Raw genomic sequence first — 19,533 nt, forward strand, 5'->3', positions numbered from 1 at the left:
CGCCCACGCCATCAGGTCACGACAGCGTTTGGGTTATAGTTGATCATCTGACCAAATCAGCCCACTTCTTGCCAATACGGGAAGACTACAAGGTAGAACGACTAGCCCGAATCTACACCTACGAGATCATTTGTAATCATGGTACGCCTCGTGACATCATTTCAGACCATGATGCTCGGTTTACTTCGCGATTGTGGGAAACATTTCAAGCAGCTCTCGGTACGTCGCTTAACCTAAGTACCGCATTCCATCCTCAAACCGACGGACAGACTGAAAGAACAATCCGTACTCTTGAAGACATGCTCCGTACGTGTGTCATAGACTTCGGTGGTAGTTGGAACAAATACCTACCGTTAGTCGAATTCTCGTACAACAACAGTTATCATGCCAGCATCCAAATGGCACCATTCGAGGCTTTATATGGAAGAAGATGTCGATCGCCTATTGTGTGGCACGAGATCGGTCACTCGCAATTAACCGGTCCCGAATTACTACAAGAAACGACTGACAAAATCCTCCAAATTCGAGACAACATGTCGAAGGCCAGGGATAGATAAAAAAGTTACGCCGATAGAAGACGCAAGCCCCTTGAATTTAACGTTGGCGACTACGTACTCCTAAAGGTATCACCCTGGAAGGGCGTGGTCAGATTCGGCAAGAAAGGGAAACTAGCGCCTCGATATGTTGGACCTTTTAAAATTCTGGAAAGAATCGGAAAAGTCGCCTACAGACTCGAACTACCGGAGGAACTTAGTAACGTCCACCCGACTTTCCATGTGTCAAACCTCCGAAAATGCCTAGCTGACCATGATCTGATTGTACCTCTCGACGACCTTCAAGTCAACGAAACGCTGCATTTCGTGGAAAAGCCTGTCGAAATCATGGATCGCCAAACCAAGCAGCTCAGACGCTCGCGCATCCCTATCGTGAAAGTCCGATGGGATGGCAAACGAGGCGCGGAGTTCACTTGGGAACTCGAAAGCGACATGAAGGCTAAGTACCCGCAGTTGTTTAAATAAAGATCTAAAGCGAGAAATTGGTAAGACCATTCACGGTGATGTGTAGCTTTCAGCCTAATTTCGGGACAAAATTCCCTAAACAAGGGGAGGCTGTAACACCCCGTGTTACCAAATGTCAAAGTCAAAGTCAAAGTCAAGTTTGACTTCTTTGACTGTAGTTAGTCCATTTTATGTTTTATTATTTGTATTATGTGGAGTAAGTGTTATTAATCAAAAGTAATCGAACGGATCCAATGTTTAATCGACGCGAAATGCTGTGAATAGTAGGAAGTAACAATGCGATAAAGTCAATCAATCAATAGTCAAGCTAATCGAATCATCAATTGAGCTCGAAACTCGAATTATGCGAATTTGGTGTTATATTACGTGTGTGTGTGCCTTACGTGTTACCTGTGCGTGCTTACTTTATGTTATGTGTGGTAATCAATCGAATCGAAACTCGAAACTCAATCGAAATCGAATTATGATGAATGGTAGCGAAAGGATGATGTGAAATATAGATGCTTGTATGTAGATATAGTGGTTGGGATTAAAAGTAATTTGAATAGGAAACTCTATCGTATCCGAATCGTCTTCAGTCGAAATCGAAATATTAGAAATCATCGCACCGAACGCTCAAAGCAGGCTGTGGATCGATCAGGCTCCTAGCCGATCAAACAGCCCAGCCGATCAAACAGCCCAGCCGATCGGACGGACTGTCCGATCGAGTAGGCTGTCCGATCGGGATGCCTGGCCGATCGGCCAGCTCTTTCCCCTTTTGGAAGCCTATAAATAGGCATGTCATTGTCATTCTTTCCACTTTTGGAAACCCTCTGACCGACCAGCTCGTGTTCTTCACTATTTCTCAGATTTCTCTCAATCCCGGTAAGATTTCATCCTAAATCTTCTACGATTTTGATCTATGCACACTCCTACACCTTTCTATCTTTCAAATCTTGATTTCTAACCGTGAAATCATCAAGATCTAGGTGTTCTAGGATAATGTCATCATGGTGTTCTTCAAGAACTTCATGTTTTGGCCTCAATCCACCAAGAATCACTTGGATCTAGCCGATTTCCACATGAACAAACAAAGATCTATCACAGATCCGAACATTTACATGGTGTGAAGGATTGAAAGAAGGATTTCCAACTTTCTTTTAACTCTTTTACACTCAATGCCTTCAAACCGGTAGAAACGGAGCTTGAGCCAACTCACTAATCATTCTAATGGTGGTGTGATTCAAGATTCGGATTCTATCTACAAGGTTCACCGATTTCGGGTTAAACATTACACTACCGTTCCGAAACGTTCACCGGCCGGACTTGGGTGATTCCTGTCCGAGCAGGGGAAACAAGTAAGAACGAAAGTGCCATGGTTCAGCTCGTTGTCAAAATACCTCGATATAACGTCAAACAATCAGAACAGCCAAGTGTTAGGCGAACAGGCCGACCAGGTCAGAATGCTGACCGAACGAACAGGCTGTTCGAACGAATAGCCCAACCGATCAGACATGTCAGCCGATCGACCAGGCCAGCCGATCGACTAGCACATGGCCCCACACTTTGACAATAGCATTGAACGAAGTGTTGTTCGATCGAACTACGGTTTGGGTTGAATTACTCTTCGGATCATGAGATACTATGCTTCAACACTTAACCGATTTTCAACTTGTTCGATGTATCGGAGTGCCACCCGATCGAACATGCTGTTCGATCAGGTGACATCCTGCTGAGGACTCACTACTGAAGTATCTAACCGATCGGTTAAGCCGGCCGATCGAACAGGCTGTTCGATCGATCGACCTGAAAGGTAAGAACACTTCAGTGTTCTCAAATACTACAACGAAAACTTCAAAAGGACAAGCCATCATACACAAACGCATCCTACTCAAAGGAATAAACAATCCACTCGAACAGTCCAACCGATCGAGCGTACTGGCCGATCGAACAGGTTGTCCGAACGGACTGTCTAACCGAACGAACAACCCGATCGACCGAACCTGCAGTTCGATAGACCAGGCTGTTCGACCCATCATCACTTGTTTCCATTTAGCGCGTTACTCATCGTTATACTATCAAATTATTCAGGCTAACCCTACTCCTAAGCGCTCCCTTCAATCCATCAATCAATCGCTGTGAGTATACTCGAACCCTTTTTGCTTTAGCACTTTTGGGTGTTACATACGTTACTTATCTAAAATCACAATCGAACACACTACTCAATTATTTAAACGCTAACCATTCTGCATGTATTACGTGACTAAATGAATGCTTGTTGTTATGTTTACACGTGGAATGTTGTCTACCTGCGTTAACGACGTAGTACTATAGTTTGGACTCAGCAACCGTTCACAAGGGATTGTTAAGGACAATTACTTGCATGGATTACGGTGGTAATCATGTATTGCGAACTGTCTCGGACAGTCAATCCGCAGTCACTGGTATCGATAGATCCATGTCGATAATTAACATGCTTCGTTTTCCTCTGTGTACGTGCTGGTTATGCGTAAACTATTTCGAACTCTATATGCTATTATCAAACTTGTATGCTCACCTTTACATTTTATGTATTGACTTTATTTTAACGTATGTGACAGGCAATTAGGATGCTTATCTACTAGGAAGGCGAGCTTAGAATAAGCGTCTAGAGCATAGTTGTCTGTAGATCTTGCAGATCGAGTCTCTAGAGGCAATTGAACAATTTTTATATTTATATTTAAATCTGAGTTGTCGGAACAGAATATTTGACTAGTTGTTATCTGTAATAATTTGTTTTACTATTTGGGATACTGTATGGGACGTATTAATTAAACTAAATAGTAATGATAGTTGTTGTGGAAACTTCTGGACAATCTGTTTCGCTCAGTGTCATGCCCCGATGATTCCGCCATCGGTTGGGGTGTGATAGGAATGCTATTAACAGTCTGAATAGGGAGGGAAAAACCCCGTTCGAGGAGGTTAACACCATCCCCGAGCCTTACTAGGTGACGTGGGTTTGTGTCAACCACTACTTGACATGGTTTCCGGATCCCAACGATGAAATCATCCACATCCCCCGAGACCATGGAAAACGACACGATTTGCTGGGTGATGTGGGTTTGTGTCAACCACCCTTTACCTTTTTTTAGTATATTTTTTTCTTTTTTAGAACATATATTAATTTATCAATTAATTTGATACTTATTTAACAATTTACGTTTATACCCTTTTTCTAAAAACTTAAATACGTAGTTGTGCTTGATTTTTCCTTGACATTCCGTAATAAGTTTTGTTGAATACGAAGTTGTACTCACAATAAAGTATTTATTTGGTATCATAAAACGATATAATTATAAACTAAACTGTTCTAATGGTTTGGCAATATGTTTTATTTTCAAACACGTTTTTTTACATTATCGTTTGCTCAGTTTCGTCGCAACGCACGACGTAAAAAATACTAGGATAATTTATAACTCAAACGTGAAATTAATGGGTGTTAAAAAAAACTTCTAGACATTTACGTCAACCTAACTGGATTTGATGATAAGAAAAAATATCTATACCAATTTATATTTCATACGAAATAGAAAACTAAATATATACACGAATAACATTAACAAGGTCTTAGTTAATAAGATTACGCATGAATATGACATTTTTTATATTTTATATTGTCAAACTAAAACTTTGACAAATTGAGAAACGGAAAAAGAAAGAAATACAAGATAGTAAATGGTGGATTCAGAAATAGTCAGCAATGTCATCCTCTCTTTGACCTCCACCTCAAACACAAAAAAAGAAACTCAATTGTACAAATACGAATAATACATCAAACTTTATAGACAAAAACTGAATACTTATGAAATTTAATTATTATATAATGATAACGATAATTTGTTAGTTTAGTGTAGCGTTCTAAAAATTTATTTAAAATAAGTTAAGTTTGTGAATGGTTTATATATATCTAAGAAGCAAATTTGCTTTTAGTCGGTTATTGTAATAGAAAATTATTGAAATTTGAATGGTTTTTATATAGATACAAGTTTTACTGATTTATTAAAAATATATAGCAGAAATAAAAATAAGGATATATGGTAAAACAATAAGGGTGGAAAGGCGCCATACAGGTAGGGTTTCCGGGTATGTACCCTAATCGGGTACACCACCGTCACCTTTGCGTGTAGGTTAGGCAGATATATGTCATCGAAGAACAGGGGCGAAGGATTTAAGGGGCGGGGAGGGGCGCCCGACCCCCTGAACTTTTCGGTCAGTAGTGTTATATATGTACGTTTCGTATAGGATTTTGTAGGTATATACGTTTTCGACCCCCCGGTTTTATTAAAAAAAATAGGTGTATACGTTTTCGACCCCCGGTTTTAATTTTTTTTATTTATATAGCCCAAATAAAATATTTACTTAGCCCAAATCATTATATTTGGTAGAATACTAGAATGTATATTATATAACCCAAATCAAATGATTATATAGCCCAACTTAAAAGCCTACCCTATAAAAAAAAACTCAAATTCGTTTACTTTGAGACATCGACTAGAAGAACAAAAGCCACAAGCCAGAACTGCAGAAGGGGGGAAAAACGCAGGTTCCAGACCTGTTCACTTCAGCTTTTTGTTCGAGAACATAAGCCAAAACGCTGCTCGTTGTTATGATCTTGTACTCTTGTTTGACTTCTTCAATCTTCCAAAGGTTAAAGGTGTGTGTTTTTTATCTTTAGGTTTAATTTAGGGCTGCAATTTATGTGATTTAGGTTGAAATTAGGGGTAGAATTGATCCGAATTTTTGCCCTAAACTTGTTGAATCTTTCAGTAACTATGTCTAATTTTATTTGTTTAATCTTATTGTGATTTGATTTAGATAGAAATTAGAGTTTGAAATTTAGGGTGATTTGTTAACTTGTTTTGTTATTAGATTATGCTATGGGGAAGAATAAAATGATAACTTTTTTTTAATGTTTGAGAACGTTTTTTATTTGATATTAATGTTTGACCCGACCCGACCCGAATCGAATCACCGATGTCCGACCCGAACATACACCTCGAAACTACGCGATAGAAAAAAATTTTTAGGTCCGTTACCTTCCGACCCCCCGAACTTTTTTTTCAAGCTTCGCCACTGTCGAAGAAGGGTTGATGAAAGGTTGTGTATGATTGATGAGTAAATGGGTGGAGCCGTTGATTATAGGATAGTTGAAAAAAGTAATGCTAGTAACTTTGTAATGTTAATATAGTTTAAGGTAAAAATAATGTGACAATACAAGATTGGAGAGGCTATGGTAGATGAAAGGAGCACGCCTCTGTGATGTTTTTAGTAAAACTTAATTAGATGTTTAGTAAGTTCTATATAGGCCTACGTCATTCAGAGCCAAGTTAAATTATTAAGTATTTTAATAGCCGTTCAAAAAGAAAATAACTTTTTAAATAGAAGAGTAAACAATTTTAAGTAAAAAATGTAAGTAGGTCCGTTAGTCGTCTAGAATCATTGTTCCAATCTTTGTGCTGACACGATAGTTTCATTTTAAATGTTTTTAATTACTTTCTTCATCCATGTTACTTGATATGTATCCTTTACATAGATTTTATTATAATTCGTTTGACCATATGTGACTGACTATTAGCTAACTTATCCCTTTTACATGTTCTCATTCCTCACCAAAAATGGGACGTCATATGAATGTCATGATACTATCCGACTTATGATCCATCCCGAGCAGTGGTAGTCTCATGATTCTTTTTCTTTATAGAGGGTTTATCAAACTTCAAAAAAGGGTGATCAAGAATTTTGTGTAAAAGTAACACTATTTCTTAAGATGGGTGTCTACCCCTAAAGTTCTCAATGGGTCCGCCAATGAGAACAAGTGGTATGGATATACAAGGGAAACACATATTATTTCATATATAAATTAGTAACTTTTTCAAGCATAAACACTTGTAACTTGTGCTTTGAGGATTTTTTAAAAACAAAAACTTGATTTTTTTTTGTTTTAACCCAAAGGTTTTTACCTTTTGCAATTTTTACCATACAAAATTTGTTTTTTTAACTTTAACTCATAACTTTTCATTATTTCCAATTTAACTTCAAAACTTTTATCAATTATACTTTTCATCTTTGGTTTAATGTTTTTACGTTTCGTTACGTATAGTTCTAAATTTTTCAAGTTAATACGACGCAACGTACGAGTGTGGTTCAATTTTTTTATGTTTTGATTCAAATTTTGCAAGTTAACACGGCGCAACGTGCATCTGTGGTTCAACGTTTTTACCTCTATTTTTTCATGTTTGACAGGTTCGTCGCAATAAGCAGATCCTAGGTCGAGTCAGTGTTGGTGGTCGATCACGGTTGTGTGACATTAGTACTATTTGACACCGTTTTACGCCGCGTGTGCTTTGGGGGTTTTCCAAAGAAAAAATGATTATGCATGTGGTTGTCGTAACCTTGGCTTTAGGGGTTTTCCAAAAAAAATGATTTTTTTTACTTTTCACCCAAAAGTATTTCATATTACTTTTAATCCAAAACTACATTTTTTTTACTTTTAACCCAAAACTTTTTATCTTTAGCAATATATTCTCACAACTTTTTTTACTTTCAACTTTGATCCTTTATAGTTTTCATTTTCTGCAAATTTTCCGCTTTATGTTTGGTTCTAAATTTTGTAACTTAACACATCGACGTGCGTCTTTGATTTAACGTTTTTACGTTTCGTTCTAAATTTTGCGAGTTAACACGACGCAACGTGCGTGTATGGGTGAACGTTTTTACATCGTCTATTTTTTTTCCCGTTTGACAGGTTTAACATAACGTGCGGATCCTAGGTCGACTTAGTTATAACTAAAGAATCCCCTCCGCATTGCGGCGGGTCTCAATTCTAGTTACAACTAAAGATGTACACTAGTTGCAACTGGGGAAGTAAACATATTACAAGAGAGGGAGTAAGAGAAAACCAGGCTACAAGTCTTAAGACAAGTCTTGTATCCGGTGTGTGTTGTAGTGCACCATTGGGCCGTTATTTATAACCAGTCAACTAGCTTCTCATTCTCTAAGCAAGACCCTTGATTTCTATAGGAGAAGAAAGGTAGCGGACCTCTTTCTCCTCCTTCAGTTTCTTGTCTACCCATAGCATTCCCTTGAAATTATTTGACTTCTCTTCTATTGAAACGGCTACACCCTTTTTGTCACTATTCCTGGTTTACAACTCATTTGTCTTTATGCCCCACCTTTGACTTGTGAGATTATGATCTACCACGATATTTGTGTCTTTGAGTTGTCTGTTTGAAGATGACAAGAGGTTTCCTCCTTACTTGTACTCGGGCAAATGGCGCCTTGATCTCTTTAGCTATTAAGGAGGGAAAGTGGGTTTAAACCCACCCCCGTCATCACCCCCAATACAGGTTGCTTGTGTGTTCTTTAATATGCAAGCGGGGCAGATTTCTCCTTATCTTCAGAATACCTTTATTGTTCATAAGGTCCAATTGATGTTACGATGACCTAACTGCCCTTACTGTGACTGCGCCCATCAAATCAGTCATGTCCCATCAACTGTCTCACGTTTACCAAGCAGTTATCCCTTTAATACTTCACATCTGCCCACATTTTTCATAAACCCTTTCATTTTCTTCCTAATCTTCGAACCTTCATCTTTTCTGGAAGGTTAGTTTCTTTCTTTGTTCTTTAATTTTTCTGTGTGTTTTTTTGCAAACGGGTAGGAAAAACGATTTTCACCTTCATTATTCGTAGCTTAACTATTGTTCCTTGGTGGATCACTTTACTCAATATCTTATTGGGGAGGAGTATGACCCTATGCTCCCCTTTGACGAGACGGTTATCAGTGATCCACACGACGGTTATATGGGGTTGTACACCATATATTTTGAGTTTTCCCATCTTTGATTGACCTTTACTCATTTTTTCTTCAAGCTATTCAATCGTTGGGGCTTGAAATCTATGAGTTCTCATCTTACAGTAAATTACTCATTTTGAGATGCTTTGCCACGCTCATGGTTTGCAACCAACTCTTCCTCCTTTTCATCAATTTTTCCATATTGCCTGTAGTAGCGATTGACTTACCAATGAGATGTTGAAAGAGGGAAGTCCAAGGTGTATACACTGGATTAAACCGTCATTGAAACACTTGAAAGAATTTTTTTTTTTTAGATTAAGAAATCTCTGGTTCCCTTCCAAATGCCTCATCGTGATCATGTCGGCCCCCTTGATCTTCCACTTCTTCGTGATCAGATGTTTGATTTGCGGTAGTTACCCTTCTTCAAACCCCTTTAACCTATGCTCGTCCTTATCACAAACATGTTCTTGTTACAGCCGGAGTTAGTCATTTATATTTTACTCGTACTGAAAATCCTGTGTTTTTAACGGAAGACAGAGGTGATCCTTCCATGCTTGTTTCTTTATTATATACTTGTTTTCCTCTCCTACCCTAATTTTTCCTACTTTATTTTTGCATAAATGAGTTTGCTAGATGTGTTGTCTAATAAGAGTATGGATGGTATTTAATATGAGTCTCGACAGTTGCTTAGTGGTAAGAAACCGGTTGTTGAGTCTTATGAGTCTACCTATCTTGGTGGTGATGATTTTGAAAGTTTGCTTGCTGACAGTGGGGAGTTTTTGGATGCTCCTATTGCTCCTCATGTTGGTGGTCCTAATCTCATTGTTCCTAATGTTGAGAATCCCGTCCCAGCGTCATCTGCTCCTTTACCACCTCCTCCCATGGAGGTGTCCATGTCTAAAAAAGATAATAAGAGGAATAAGAAGACTGCTCCTCATGATGTCGGTGTGTCCAAACAGATAAGATCAACTGTTAAAAACGCTGACCCTATTGATCTCAATGACAGTGATTTGAAAATTCTTGAAGGAAAGTCTCCCCATGAATATGACCGTCATTCTACTACGGACATGGTATCACACCCCAACCGATGACGAAAACATTGAAGTGAGACAAACAAGATTGCTCAAAACATCATACCGTACTATTTGTGATAATAATTTAAGAACCAAATTTCATTTCATTCATAGCTTTGAAAGATACATTGTTTCAAAAGAGATTACAAAAACTTGGAAAATAACAAGACGAAACATAAGGAATACATAAATAAAATTAGTGTGTTTCTAAATCCATCCTAAATAGATTTGTTGAATAACATCATACATTTCCTGCAACATGTATTAAAGTATCTGTCAAGACAAAAAGGGTCGGTGAGCACACAAGTTTGGTCTACATAGTGTATGTATAAAATGTCTCAAATCTAACATGGAGAATTGTACACAACGTTTTATATCATATTAGCATGCATAAACTATAAGTCAAACCAAAGTGTCCACTAGTGTAATGTTATCACCAAAGCGAATAAAACCGTATTGATTAAATACTTAACAATGACCACAAAACGGAAGATGTGCTACTCCTATAGCGCTATACATGTTAAGGTATGCTTACAAAGTTAATGACAAATAGTGTGCATAAAAGTATTCTAGCATGTATAAACATATTGTGTGACAAGTAGCATGTTTAGTGGATTGAGTGTTTGCATAAAATTGATTACATATGTTTGCGTGTTCAATAATCATACTTGTTACAACCCAAAAGTGACTTAAAGCGGAAAAAGGGTTCATGCATACTCACGGTTTTCAAAGGTAAATGCACAAAGAGCGAGTGAGTTGATTTCGGAAGGATGGAATTCACCAAGTTATCCTAAAAAGGATAAACAAGGTGTGTGAGTTCATGGGAGTCTGATGATAGGAATGCACTCGAGACTTAAAAGACGAAAATACATAAAATATATCTTGTTTAGATACTCATTTGGACACCATTTTTGCTAGTTTTCTTCATGAATGTTACACTCATTGAAAGCTCAAAATGAGGAGTCTAAAACTAAGATAAGTCTCCCCCTTGTCACATAATATTCAACCATGAGGTTGGTTGACAGCATGGTGTAACACCCTTAAATTTTTCACTTGATTTTAATAATAAAATATACTAATTATATCAAAATATTGTTTTAGTGACATAACATCCGTTAACGGAGTTCTTAAGTACGTCAACCTTAGTCGACTAGTGTGTAAGTTAAAACATACCAAAAGTAGTTTAACAAGTAGTTACAATTCATACATAAGACTACTAAAGATTTAAAATATTGCGGAAGCTTTCAAAATGTAGTGTTCGGTTCTTCATTATTCGCTCGACCGCCATCCGTAAGATCCATTACGTCACCTATGGTCAAAACCATTAAAACATTAGTTTTGACATTAATAAATAATATATATACACGAGAACTAACTTCAGATTACGAATAATAAATTTCAAGTTTTGCAGGTTCCACCGTAACTTACGGTGTCACCGTAAGTTACGGTAGGTCCTGTGAACTTTTGGTCTGCCGTAAGACAGGGGCAAACCACCGTAAACAATTGACCTCTACCGTAAATTACGGTACCACCGTAATTTATGGTAGTCCCTGGGCATCCATACCTTGTCTAAATTGTTCTTTATGCTCAACCCCAAATTCCGGGTTTCGCTTTTCTAGCATACTTATATTCTATATTCTCGTATTTCTAATATGTTATCAATCAACCAATATCAAAGATCAATCCATTATATCCCGAGACATCAACCATGCCTTATTTTGATTATTCGACCCGTTTGGCTCGTCTAAGGAATCCTCCTTTTTTAGCGACTACCAACGAGTTCTAACCAACTTTGACCTATTATTCAATGTAGCGTCATCTTGCTTTAATTCAAACAACTCTTATTCTAAAAAATTCTATTACGCATTATATGATTATCAAAATCTACTTAATGTAACGGGTCAAGTTACATACCTTCAAAGTAGCCCTTTTTGACGTGGTTCGCCACCCGCTTGTCCGCTTGACGCTCCTGCGCCCGTTCCTATTGAGTTCAATTATCATATGTTTAGAACTCTCTTTTCAAATCATAATTCGCATAATACACTAAACATCGTGATTATGCGTTTAAACTTGGAATTCCAGTTCTAAGCCTTCATAGAGGCATTTCAACAAACACTTCTTGAGCAGATTTTTACATAATTATATATCACATCTTTAGTTTATCATTTAGCCATAATTTCACATAAATTCACCATTTTACATGATTGTAAGCTCCTAATTGCTGAATTCATCTCAAAATTACCAAATTACACTAGATTAACAATCTATTTCCTAGTGTTCATTCCAATTCACATAACCCATTAATCACCTATAATGGTGATCATAGTTTCCATCAAAGTTCTACATGATTTCAGCCTCTATTTGTCTAGGGTTTGTCTCTAAACACCATAGTTACGCCTAAATCATCATAAGACGAACATGCAACTAAAATCTCAGATTTTTCCCCAATTCATGAGAATTCCAAGCTAAGAGTTTTTATTAAATTTCACATACCTTATAATCCTCTTGCGATGAGGATCACGATTCTAAGCTTGGATTTTCGTTTGGACCAGATTTGCTCCTTCAATTGAGAGTTTAAGCAGGATTTAGGGTTTGAGAAGTGGGGATCGCCCCTTTTCTTGCTCCTGGTCGACCAACACCTCCAAATGGGGTGTTTGGTTTTGTTTTACTAATTTAGTAACACAAATTTTAAACTTTGGCAACTTAAGTCCCTCCATTTTGAACAACATTTAATTTAGTGGCTTTTAATTTCTACTATAGGTTATTTCTAAACTATTAACCAACTAGGTTAAAATTTCTAGTTGGTGAATTCTCATTTATTTATACTTTATATAATTCTAATATAAAGTTTTATATTTTCGGGGTGTTACAAGTCCACCCCCCTTAAAAAGGGTTTCGTCCCCGAAACCGAAGTACGTACCAAATAATGTTGGGTGGAGACGTCGCATCTCCTCTTCGGGCTCCCACGTGGTGTCCGAACCTTTCCTGTGCTCCCATTTGACCCTGACTTGGTTAATCACCTTGTTCCTCAAACTTTTCTCTTTACGATCTAAAATCGCAATTGGTTTTACTGCATAGTTGAGGCTGTTATCCACCTCGATATCATCATAGTGGATGTGAGCAGTTTCGTCGGCCAAACATTTTCGGAGGTGCGACACGTGGAACGTGTTATGAATCCCACTCAACTCCTCGGGTAATTCGAGACGATAAGCTACTTTACCAACACGTTCAGTGATCCTGAATGGCCCAATAAATCTCGGGCTTAGTTTCCCCCTTTTTCGGAATCTAATTATGCCTTTCCATGGGGAAACTTTCAGCATAACCATGTCTCCAACCTGAAATTCAATTGGCCTATTTCTTTTATCCGCATACGCCTTTTGCCTGTCTTGAGCCGCTTTCAAGTGTGCCCGAACTATGTCAATTTTCTTATTTGTAGTTCGGATTATATCAGTAGGTGCTATCCCCCGTGGACCCACTTCTCCCCAACATACCGAGGTTCGACATTTTCGGCCATATAACAGTTCATATGGGGCCATTTTAATGCTCGTGTGATAGCTATTGTTGTATGCAAATTCGACCAAGGGTAGATGGACATCCCAACTACCTCCGAAGTCGATAATGCACGCCCGCATCATATCTCCCAACGTTTGTATTGTTCTTTCACTCTGCCCATCCGTTTGTGGATGATAAGCAGTGCTAATGAACAATTTAGTCCCCATTTGTTCTTGGAATTCCTGCCAAAATTTCGAAGTAAACCGGGTATCCCTATCAGACACAATGGATACCGGCACCCCATGACGTGCTATTATTTCATTCGTGTAAACCTCTGACATCTTTTCTGACGTATAAGTCTCACGGATCGGAATGAAGTGAGCACTCTTCGTCAATCTATCTACCACTACCCATATGGCATCGAAACCACGGCTCGTTTTAGGCAACTTGGTTAATAGGTCCATTGTAATATGTTCCCATTTCCAAACCGGAATTTCTAACGGTTGGAGTTTGCCGTATGGTTTCTGATGTTCCGCCTTGACTTGTAAACATGTCAAGCATTTTTCTACATGTCTCACTACATCCCTTTTCATTCCGGGCCACCAATAGTTTTGCTTCAAATCATTGTACATCTTGGTCGCTCCCGGATGAATTGAATAACGGGATTTATGAGCTTCGTTAAGTAGAAGCGCCTTCACTCCACAGGTATGTGGGACCCATATCCTTCCGGATCGAGTCTTCAACCCGTCATTCCCATCCGACAAATCCTTCAATTGACCTATAATTCTTTCTTTCTTCCAATTCTCTTCTTTCATTGCTTCTAATTGCGCCTCTCGAATACGTTCAAGTATACCCGAGGTCACCACAAGTTGCATCGATCTAACTCGTATTGGGTCGTAGTCCGTTTTTCTGCTCAGAGCGTCCGCCACCACATTAGCCTTTCCAGGGTGATAATGTATTTCACAATCGTAGTCTTTCACCATTTCCAGCCATCGCCTTTGTCGCATATTTAACTCTTTCTGATCGAAAAAGTATTTTAAACTCTTGTGATCGGTGTATATGGTGCACTTTACCCCGTATAGGTAGTGCCTCCATATTTTTAAGGCAAATACCACCGCAGCCAATTCAAGGTCGTGTGTAGGATATTTCTTCTCATGTATTTTCAATTGTCTCGAGGCATAAGCTATAACTTTGCCCCGTTGCATCAAAACGCATCCGAGCCCTGACAGTGAAGCATCCGAATAAACTACCATATCTTCGACCCCGTCCGGCAATGTCAGTACCGGAGCTTGTGTTAACTTCTCTTTTAGCGTCTGAAACGCTCTTTCTTGATCGACACCCCAAATAAACTTCTCTTTCTTTTGGGTTAGCTTTGTTAGCGGTAACGCAATCTTGGAGAAATCTTGAATGAATCTCCTATAGTATCCCGCAAGCCCCAAAAAGCTTCTAATTTCCGAAGGGTTCTTCGGAGGATTCCATTTTGACACAGCCTCAATATTGGACGGATCCACCAATACTCCGTCGGCGCTTATAACGTGGCCAAGAAATTGTACCTCTCGTAACCAAAAGGCACACTTAGAGAACTTCGCATACAGCCTTTCTCGTCTAAGTGTCTCTAACACTTCTCGTAAGTGGTTTGCGTGTTCAGCTTCACTTTTTGAATACACCAAGATATCATCGATAAACACGATGACCGACTTGTCCAACATTGGCTTGCAAACCCGGTTCATGAGGTCCATGAAAGCCGCGGGTGCATTTGTTAGCCCAAATGACATTACGAGGAATTCATAATGTCCGTATCTTGTGCGGAAAGCCGTTTTCGGTACGTCTTCTTCTTTGACCCTTAGTTGGTGATACCCAGATCTAAGGTCAATCTTTGAAAACCAGTTCGCACCTTGCAGTTGGTCGAACAAATCATCTATCCTCGGAAGCGGGTATCGATTCTTTACCGTAAGTTTGTTTAACTCCCGGTAATCGATACACATACGCATGCTTCCGTCTTTCTTTCTGACGAACAACACCGGTGCGCCCCAAGGAGACACACTCGGCCTAATGAACCCCTTATCAAGCAAGTCTTGGATTTGGGACATCAACTCTTGTAACTCCGACGGTGCGAGTCGGTATGGAGCTTTGGCCACGGGTTTTGCGCCCGGAATCAATTCGATTCCGAACTCCACTTCCCGTTCAGGCGGTATTCCCGGTAAATCCTCCGGAAATACATCTTGAAAGTCTCTTACTACCGGTACATCTTCAATCTTCCGTGATTCTTTCTCAGGCTCGTTTGTGTATATCATGAACGCCTTGCATCCTCGCTTCATAAGCTTGTGAGCTTTCATCATTGAGCACACTATGGAGTTACCTACTTTTTCGCCATAAATGGTAACGTGTTTCCCGCTCGGAGATGTTAATTTTATCTCCTTGCGGAAACACACGACTTTTGCATGGTGCTGGGCTAGCCAATCCATCCCGACGACTACTTGAAATTCCCCCATTGACATCGGGATTAAGTCTATCAAGTATTCCTCATCGTCGATGCTTAATTTGCAGCCTCGACAGACATCACAAACTATAAAACTTTTATTGTCCCCTACTTCAACCTCTAAGGGCACAGGCAATTTCGTCAATACAAATGAAGGATGTCGAATAAACCCATTCGAAATGAAGGATTTATTCGCACCCGTATCAAACAATACACGTGCTGGAATTGAGTTAATCGTGAATATACCTGAAACCACATCGGGTTCTGTTTTTGCTTCAGCTGTGGTAAGTTGGAAGGACCTAGCCTTTGCTTTGGGGGCTTCTGCTGGAGACTCCTTCGCGTCTTTCTTTCCAACTAAGTCCGGGCATTCGGACTTTTTATGGCCGGGTTGATAGCAATTGTAGCAAACTGATACTTTTCCCGGGCATAGCGAGGCCGTGTGCCCCGTCTTATTACATATGGGGCATGGCTTGTCTTTGAATCGACATTCCCCCTTGTGTCCTTTCCCGCAGACTTTACAATTTGGCGACCCACCCTTAGCATCCACCTTCTTTCCCGATTCTCCCGTTCGGGCTTTCTTTGTAGGGCTTGGATTTACATCGTGTGCCCTTCGCTCACCTCTTTCCACTTGTTTCTTTAACTCGATTTCACGTTCCCGGGCGGTGTTGATAATCTCCGTGAGGGTCTCGTATTTTGACGGAGTCATAAATTCCCGGTATTCAGCACTCAGCATGTTGTAATAGTAATATATATTTGGTTCTTCAGTGGTGACTAGCTCGACACAAAATCTGAGCTTATCCATGAAGATGCCCGTGATCTTATCGATTGTTTCACCCTTTTGTCTCAGCTGGATGAATTCTTCTTTGATTCTGTTAATAACCGCTTTGGGACTGTGGTGTTTAAGGAATGGTACCTTAAACTCGTCCCAAGTCATAACCCTCGCCGCTTCGGCTCCCATTTCCTTCTTCTTGTTATCCCACCAATCCTTGGCTTGATTTCTCAATTGACCCGTTCCGTAAGCGACAAAGTCACCTACGTCACAATGGGTTCGTTCAAACACTCCTTCAACATCGCTTATCCATCTTTGGCAAATTATCGGGTCGACCTTCCCGTTATAGATTGGCGGTTTACACGCCATGAATTCTTTGTATGAGCACCCTTTACGTTCTCCAGTTTTGTCTTTCATAAGGTTGACCGTATCCTCCAACCTTTTAACTCGTTCTTCTACGAGTGACAACACCGTACCTTGAATCTTGTCTATAAACCCAGATAGACTGCCTTCAATTGCCTTTCCTACTTCCTCGGCAATTATTTCTTTCATTTGTTCGGTGCTTGTCGGCACCGGATCATTATTGCTCCCTTTCGACATCTTGAAACTGAAATGTTTACATCAAGCGTTAAACATTTCATTTATGACATTGCTTTGTTTGTTTCGGTTTAGCCAAGTTCCCAACTTGCTTTAACCGTTCACATTTAATGCACTTTCCGGGTTTGAGTGTGTTAACACACTCTTCCCATGCATATCAATTCGTTCCTCATTCCTTACATAAGACCTAATCTACTAACATAATAAGTTAATTCTTACCGGACGATCGATCAAGCTTGAACCGAACACTTTGTTGACAACCTTAAGCTCTGATTACCAACTTGTAACACCCTTAAATTTTTCACTTGATTTTAATAATAAAATATACTAATTATATCAAAATATTGTTTTAGTGACATAACATCCGTTAACGGAGTTCTTAAGTACGTCAACCTTAGTCGACTAGTGTGTAAGTTAAAACATACCAAAAGTAGTTTAACAAGTAGTTACAATTCATACATAAGACTACTAAAGATTTAAAATATTGCGGAAGCTTTCAAAATGTAGTGTTCGGTTCTTCATTATTCGCTCGACCGCCATCCGTAAGATCCATTACGTCACCTATGGTCAAAACCATTAAAACATTAGTTTTGACATTAATAAATAATATATATACACGAGAACTAACTTCAGATTACGAATAATAAATTTCAAGTTTTGCAGGTTCCACCGTAACTTACGGTGTCATCGTAAGTTACGGTAGGTCCTGTGAACTTTTGGTCTGCCGTAAGACAGGGGCAAACCACCGTAAACAATTGACCTCTACCGTAAATTACGGTACCACCGTAATTTACGGTAGTCCCTGGGCATCCATACCTTGTCTAAATTGTTCTTTATGCTCAACCCCAAATTCTGGGTTTCGCTTTTCTAGCATACTTATATTCTATATTCTCGTATTTCTAATATGTTATCAATCAACCAATATCAAAGATCAATCCATTATATCCCGAGACATCAACCATGCCTTATTTTGATTATTCGACCCGTTTGGCTCGTCTAAGGAATCCTCCTTTTTTAGCGACTACCAACGAGTTCTAACCAACTTTGACCTATTATTCAATGTAGCGTCATCTTCGCTTTAATTCAAACAACTCTTATTCTAAAAAATTCTATTACGCATTATATGATTATCAAAATCTACTTAATGTAACGGGTCAAGTTACATACCTTCAAAGTAGCCCTTTTTGACGTGGTTCGCCACCCGCTTGTCCGCTTGACGCTCCTGCGCCCGTTCCTATTGAGTTCAATTATCATATGTTTAGAACTCTCTTTTCAAATCATAATTCGCATAATACACTAAACATCGTGATTATGCGTTTAAACTTGGAATTTTAGTTCTAAGCCTTCATAGAGGCATTTCAACAAACACTTCTTGAGCAGATTTTTACATAATTATATATCACATCTTTAGTTTATCATTTAGCCATAATTTCACATAAATTCACCATTTTACATGATTGTAAGCTCCTAATTGCTGAATTCATCTCAAAATTACCAAATTACACTAGATTAACAATCTATTTCCTAGTGTTCATTCCAATTCACATAACCCATTAATCACCTATAATGGTGATCATAGTTTCCATCAAAGTTCTACATGATTTCAGCCTCTATTTGTCTAGGGTTTGTCTCTAAACACCATAGTTATGCCTAAATCATCATAAGACGAACATGCAACTAAAATCTCAGATTTTTCCCCAATTCATGAGAATTCCAAGCTAAGAGTTTTCATTAAATTTCACATACCTTATAATCCTCTTGCGATGAGGATCACGATTCTAAGCTTGGATTTTCGTTTGGACCAGATTTGCTCCTTCAATTGAGAGTTTAAGCAGGATTTAGGGTTTGAGAAGTGGGGATCGCCCCTTTTCTTGCTCCTGGTCGACCAACACCTCCAAATGGGGTGTTTGGTTTTGTTTTACTAATTTAGTAACACAAATTTTAAACTTTGGCAACTTAAGTCCCTCCATTTTGAACAACATTTAATTTAGTGGCTTTTAATTTCTACTATAGGTTATTTCTAAACTATTAACCAACTAGGTTAAAATTTCTAGTTGGTGAATTCTCATTTATTTATACTTTATATAATTCTAATATAAAGTTTTATATTTTCGGGGTGTTACACATGGTTAGGTTTTGGAGTGCATATTATATAGTAGAGTAAATTACAAGTTTTGTCCTTTATGTTTGTCCCAAATTTCAGGCGCTGTCCTTTACCTTTAAAATTGATGAGTTTTGTCCTTAACGTTTCAAAATCATACACGTTATGTCCTTTAGGGCAAACCCAGTTA

General features: G+C 38.8%; 2 long non-coding RNA genes across 2 annotated transcripts; both read right to left on the minus strand.

The window, feature by feature from the left end:
- Window positions 1-11,078: 11,078 nt before the first annotated feature.
- LOC110891976 lies at window positions 11,079-12,486 on the minus strand. The gene is made up of 3 exons (XR_002565729.2): window positions 12,399-12,486; window positions 11,820-11,886; window positions 11,079-11,214 (listed from the first exon to the last, which is right to left on the minus strand). It is a non-coding gene; the product is annotated as an uncharacterized LOC110891976 (long non-coding RNA).
- Window positions 12,487-17,667: 5,181 nt separating this feature from the next.
- Window positions 17,668-19,076, minus strand: LOC110891975. The gene is made up of 3 exons (XR_002565728.2): window positions 18,989-19,076; window positions 18,410-18,476; window positions 17,668-17,803 (listed from the first exon to the last, which is right to left on the minus strand). It is a non-coding gene; the product is annotated as an uncharacterized LOC110891975 (long non-coding RNA).
- Window positions 19,077-19,533: the final 457 nt, after the last annotated feature.

Source organism: Helianthus annuus, chromosome 11, assembly GCF_002127325.2.
Source record: "Helianthus annuus cultivar XRQ/B chromosome 11, HanXRQr2.0-SUNRISE, whole genome shotgun sequence".
NCBI lineage: Eukaryota > Viridiplantae > Streptophyta > Magnoliopsida > Asterales > Asteraceae > Helianthus > Helianthus annuus.